Source organism: Myotis davidii, unplaced genomic scaffold, assembly GCF_000327345.1.
Source record: "Myotis davidii unplaced genomic scaffold, ASM32734v1 scaffold363, whole genome shotgun sequence".
NCBI classification, from domain to species: Eukaryota; Metazoa; Chordata; class Mammalia; order Chiroptera; family Vespertilionidae; genus Myotis; species Myotis davidii.
The window spans coordinates 1,586,699-1,592,535 of record NW_006294069.1 but is presented as its reverse complement, the minus strand read 5'-3'; the positions used below and the strand labels follow the sequence as shown (position 1 = coordinate 1,592,535).

The following is a 5,837-nucleotide window of genomic DNA, read 5'->3' as shown; positions in this document are numbered from 1 at the left end:
GCTGCACCTAGGGATTGGGCCTGCCCTCTGCCACCCGGGAGCAGGCCTAAGCCAGCAGGTCGTTATCTCCCAAGGGGTCCCAGACTGCAAGAGGGCACAGGCCAGGCTGAGGGACCCCCCCTTCCCCCCGAGTGCACATATTTTTATGCACTGGGCCTCTAGTTTAATTATAGACTTACTCATTACTAAAATCAGACAATTCTGGAGCTGACAATTTTACCTAAGTATACTGGATGAATTGCTTGTATTTTATAGTATTAAATAGGTTGAGAATGAATAGTTAAATTTATAGGCTGTGTTATACATTTGTTAAAGATAAAATTTAAAGAATAGAAATGAAACAACATATAACTAAATTCATGAAAATGACCATTTGGAATTAACCAGAAATAAAGTGGGTGGGAGTGGGGTTGAATTGACTTCATGGACAGAGAATAGCATGTGTACTAGTAAAGTCTTGACAGTATGACCATTAGTAGACATACACATGATTTGATTTGACTGAAGTGGAGAGTGTATATGAGAATAGGGCATGGAAGGAGATGACACTTAAGAGACCAGATCATAAGGAGCCGTATATGATACATTAGGAGGTTGAATTTTATCCTGAAAACTATGAGGAAATATTGAAGAATTTATCAGCAGAAGAATGATGTGATCAGATTTTGTACTTTAGAAGATAGCCATCTGAAAATGCACTAGAAAAAAGCCAGATATACTTGGTTACTAAATTGGTGAGCAGAGGGAAGGATAGTAATTGAAAAGGAAGAGTCTGGAGTATGGCTTCATTGTTTCAGGCTTGGGCAAAGAGTACATACTGAGCTAGAGTGTGCAGGGGCCAGGTGGTAGAGTGGGAAGTGAGCATCTTGAGTTTGAGGTATATATGCAACAACCAAGGGGAAGTCCCAAGTTAGATCAATACATCTTTACTGCTCAGCAAGGAGATCTAGGCTGGAGACAGAGTAAATGATTGTGACTATTTATTAAGCTTTTGCTTAAATGTGTAAATATGTTGTGTTTACACTTTTATATACATCATGTCTTTTAGTCCGTATGAATTTGTTATTATTCCTACTTTACACAGTGTCAGTCAGAGTCACTCTAAAGCTGGGTTGAAACCATGAAAATATGAGTGAGATCACTTATGATGAATGTATATAGTGAGACCTGCGAGGAGTGAAACACTGAAAGTGGACTTTTGGGGAACTTAGACATTTGAGAGGCTAAAGGAGGAAGGAGATCCTGTAGATAAGGCTGAAAGAGAACATCAAAAGTGATGTTACCCAAAATATGTTCCTCAATTAATTTATCATATAAGATAGTTCTTTATAAGGGAGAGAAAGGTTCTAGAGCCAGGCAAGTTTGGGAAACACTGTAAAACTCCATCCTGTAGATTCACAATGCATATCAGTATTTTGTTAGAAATCTGAGAAATCCCTAGTAAAGAAACCCGTTTAATTTTAATAGAATATTTCCCAAACCTATTTGATCATGAACCCTCCTCCCCTTTTTTTGCATACATTCCACTGACATCCCAGGACTGAAGAATCAAAATGAGTGTGGCACCAAAGACTAAACAAAGAGGGAATTTTCAAGAAGGAAGTTGGATCAAGTTGTCTTGGAGAGGTCAACAGAGGTAAGAGTAGAAAGTCAGTAGACTGGCAGTTGTGAGGGCAGCAGTGACCAAAGTGAGAGCAGCTACAGTGGAGTGGGTGGTTAGAAGACCATTGTGGTGCAGTGGCTTAGAAGATAAATGAGTGGTGAGGAACGGGAGCTAGCAGGTAGACACTATTCTTTCCAAAACGTTGTCTCTGAAAGAGAAGAAAGTAACTAGAGGAGAGTGTTGATGTGAAAGAAGGGCTCTTTTTGTGTTACTTGTAAGAGAATTGAGAATATTTTTTCTGAAGGGAAGGAGTCCATAGGCAAGAAAAGGGTCAAGATATGGCAGGGAAGAGAGGATGATTCATGGAGCAAGATTCTGAGGAAATTGGAGGAGAGATGTTACAGAGGACAGTTGAAGAGATTAGATTTGGAAGGGTGTGAAGTATTACACTAAGATCAATACGGTGATGCCCTTAGGAGCTTCTTTTCCAAGTAAGAGTGTGCTTTTGGTGTTTGTTTGGGCTGCAGGGTATAGATTTATGTACTGAATCTTCCTCCTTATTGTCACTTTCTACTGTCTCTGTGTCTTCCTCTAATAGCTCCTTACTTCTGCTGATTTGCTGCTTCATATTTGCTTCCAACTAGAAAACCAGGAAACCAAGCTTTTCAGAGTTTAATAGAAAGTAAGAGTAAATAACCTAAAGGTCTAAAAGGCACTGGTCCCCTGCTCCCAAGGGATGGGAAATTTCTTTCTTTTTTTTTTAGGTGAGGTTGGAAAAGGAGTTGCTTTGGAATTTCTACATTTTCCAAATGGATAAAAATACCACTAAGGGAACATAGAATTTTTTAAAATTTATATATATGTACCATTGAAAATGTCTACTATTTTATTTCTCTACTTTTTAAAATACTAAATGCAATTTTCCTCATTAGAAAACATTTCTTGGTGATAGATATCTTCACACTGGGTGGTGTTCATACAAAATTTTTCAGTTTAAAGGTGGTTTTTTAAAATATATTTTATTGATTTTTTTACAGAGAGGAAGGGAGAGAGATAGAGACTTAGAAACATCGATGAGAGAGAAACATCGATCAGCTGCCTCCTGCACATCTCCTACTGGGGATGTGCCCACAACCCAGGTTCATGCCCTTGACCGGAATCGACCCGGGGACCCCTCAGTCCGCAGGCCGACGCTCTATCCACTGAGCCAAACCGGTTTCAGCTTAAAGGTGGTTTTTAACTAGAATCTAGACAAGTAATGAAATGGACAGGACATAAGATTCTAAATTATAACCATTAAAATGTGCAAGGGTAAATATTCTGCAATTGGTAGTGCCAGGCATTTGTGGTGTGGTCTATACTAAGGGCTTTTGATTTAAGTGAGTCACTATATGATACAGTACTGCTCTGTATTTTGTTGTTGTTGCTTTAAAAATCTTTATTGTTGAAAGTATTGCATAGGTTCCTTTTTTTCCCCTTCTTCTAGCAGCCCCCGCCCCAACCCCAGGCCTTCACTACCTTATTATCTGTAACCATGGGTTATACATATATGCATACAAGTTCTTTGGTTGATCTCCTCCCACCCACCCACTCTTCCCCACCTATCCACCCTTCCCTACCTTCCCACTGAGGTCTGACAATGTGTTCCATGCATCTAAGTCTCTGGATCTATTTTGTTCATCAATTTATTTTGTTCATTAGATTCCACATATGAGTGAGATCATGTGATACTTATCTTTCTCTGACTGGCTTATTTTGCTTAGCATAATACTCTCCAGGTACATCCATGCTGTTACAAATGGTATGAGTTCTTTCTTTTTTACAGTTGGGTAGTATTCTATTGTGTAAATGTACTACAATTTTTTTATCCACTCATCTGCTGATGGGCACTTTGGATATTTCCAAATTAGCTATTGTAAATTGTCAAAGATGACTCCAGCTTTCTGATCGGAGCAACCCAGATGTATGTTTGCATTGTTTTCTGAGATAAGGAATACTAGTCCAGGGCAAATTTGGAAGAGGGAGTGGGAGTTAGGATATGGAGTTTACAATTGACTGTGAGACATCCAGTGAAGTTAACAAATAGTTGAATATATTAGTCTGGGGCTTAGAGAGGAGGCTTTGGGCTAGGGATATACATTTTTTTTGAATAATCAGTGAATACTTAATATTTAAGGTTATGTGACTAATGAGATCATTTAAGAAGGGAGTTTTATAGAGAGAAGAAAGAGGGCTTGAGGCCTTGTCTTTTGAGATTCTGCAACATTCTAATTAACTTAATTTTCTGACCCAGTTGGACGTTATCTGACTGTCACAAAGAATTCTTCTTCGCCTGGCCAGCATGGCTCAGTGGTTGAGCATCGACCTAGGAACCAGAAGGTCACGGTTCAATTCCCAGTCAGGGCACATGCCTGGGTTGCGGGCTCAATGTATGGGGTGTGCAGGAGGCAGCCAATTCTCTCTCATCATTGATGTTTCTCTCTCTCTTCCTCTCCCTTCCTCTCTGAAATCAATAAAAAAGAAAGAATTCTTCTCCATCTCCATATTCTCTTTTCTCACCCCCATAAAGACAATAAATAAAACAAACCCAACTGTTAATTATTTTATAGTTAACAGTGTTAATCTGAAAACCGCTTTTAATTAAATATCTTTTTTTTAGTATATTTATAAACTGGAATATCTGCCATTATTTTGAACACTTATATTTTAAGGGAATGCAGATGTAGAAAGTAGAAGAAACTGGGCCAAATATAAAATCTCTGATGGCCAAAACCGGTTTGGCTCAGTGGATAGAGCATCAGCCTACGGACTGAAAGGTCCCAGGTTCGATTCCGGTTAAGGGCATGTACCTGGGTTGCGGGCACATTCCCCGTGGGGGGTGTGCAGGAGGCAGCTGATCAGTGTTTCTCTCTCATAGATGTTTCTAACTCTCTATCCCTCTCCCTTCCTCTCTGTAAAAAATCAATAAAATATATATATATAAAAAAATCTCTGATGAACTTTTCCTAGAGGATTGTTTATAAATCAGTCAGTCAATTTGTGTTGCTGTCAGTAATCTCTCTAAAAACAATGTAAAGGGTGGGGTTGGGGGAGAACCTTCCCTTGGATTAGAATTTACAATTTTTTAAAATTTTCTCTATTCAGGTCACATGTCCTATACTAATAGAAGTTGATTAATGTTTGACTTGGTATGTAATGATGATAAAGTTCACCTTTTCTTCTAGATATGTGGCCTTTGTTTTTTGTTTTGTTTTTATATTTCTTGTGTTCATGTGTTTGTTTCACATGTTTCTTTAGAGGTTTTTGAGCCAGTTGTACATTTTAAAGCCTCTTTCTGATAAAAATTACTAGAGGCCCAATGCACGATATTCATACATGGGTAGCATCCCTAGGCCTGGCCAATGATCAGGGCTGATCTGTGGGCGACTGGCAGGGTGATCAGGGGGGCCCCCGCTGGCACCCACCTTGGCTGGCCTGGGGCCTGCGGGCTGGGGGCAGCTCCTGTGGTGAGCGTCTGCCCCCTGGTAGTCACTGCACGTCATAGCAACCGGTCGTTCTGTCATTCAGTTAATTTGCATATAAAGCTTTTATTATATAGGATATTAAAAGCCATCCTATCCAATTCCACTTTTCTTGTGGTTTGTTTGTTTTAGGTAACCCGATAGTAAATATGGATATTTTGTTTTGTTCGCATGTTGTTTTGATTACTTGTTTTTAATCCTGAAACTCTAAAACTCATTATTTAAATTATTCCTTCAAACATGGAGTGTTTCAGAGTCTTACTACTTGTACCTTAGTATGCCAAAAGTTACCTTTTAGGCTAATAAGAATTTTCATCTACCACTATATGCTCTCTGTGCTCCATATCACCATGTTAAGGGAGCACCATCCCCTCTACCTTCATTAGTTGTTCCTGTACCTACCTAACCTTATGTAAATAGCATTAAACTTTTTTGGGAGATGGGGGTGGATTTGTCCTGTCTTTTTTTTTTTTCTCCAAGATTTTTTTTTTTTATGTTGAGGGAGAGGGGGAAGGAGGAAGGGAGATAGAGATAGAGATAGAGATAGAGATAGAGAGATAGAGATAGCGAGATGAGAGAGAGAGAGAGAGAGAGAGAGAGAGAGAGGGAGAGAGAGCGAGAGAGTGAGAGCGAGCTTGTCTGTCCCTGTCCCTGGCTCAGGAGGAAGGACAAAGCCTTTTGGTTCCCAGGAGAGACACAGAGTCAGGGGCCTT

The 5,837-nt window shown here is 39.5% G+C and overlaps 1 long non-coding RNA gene across 2 annotated transcripts in view; it reads left to right on the top strand.

Annotated features, from left to right (window-relative positions):
• Window positions 1-5,837, top strand: part of LOC102753424 — a 52,714-nt gene that overhangs the window by 25,820 nt on the left and 21,057 nt on the right. The window contains exon 2 of one of the 2 annotated variants that reach the window (XR_001514604.1): window positions 1,539-1,636. The exons of the other annotated variant lie outside the window; for it this stretch is intronic. This is a non-coding gene — a long non-coding RNA (uncharacterized LOC102753424). The remainder of the gene's footprint in view (window positions 1-1,538; window positions 1,637-5,837) is intronic. 2 annotated transcript variants of the gene reach the window in all.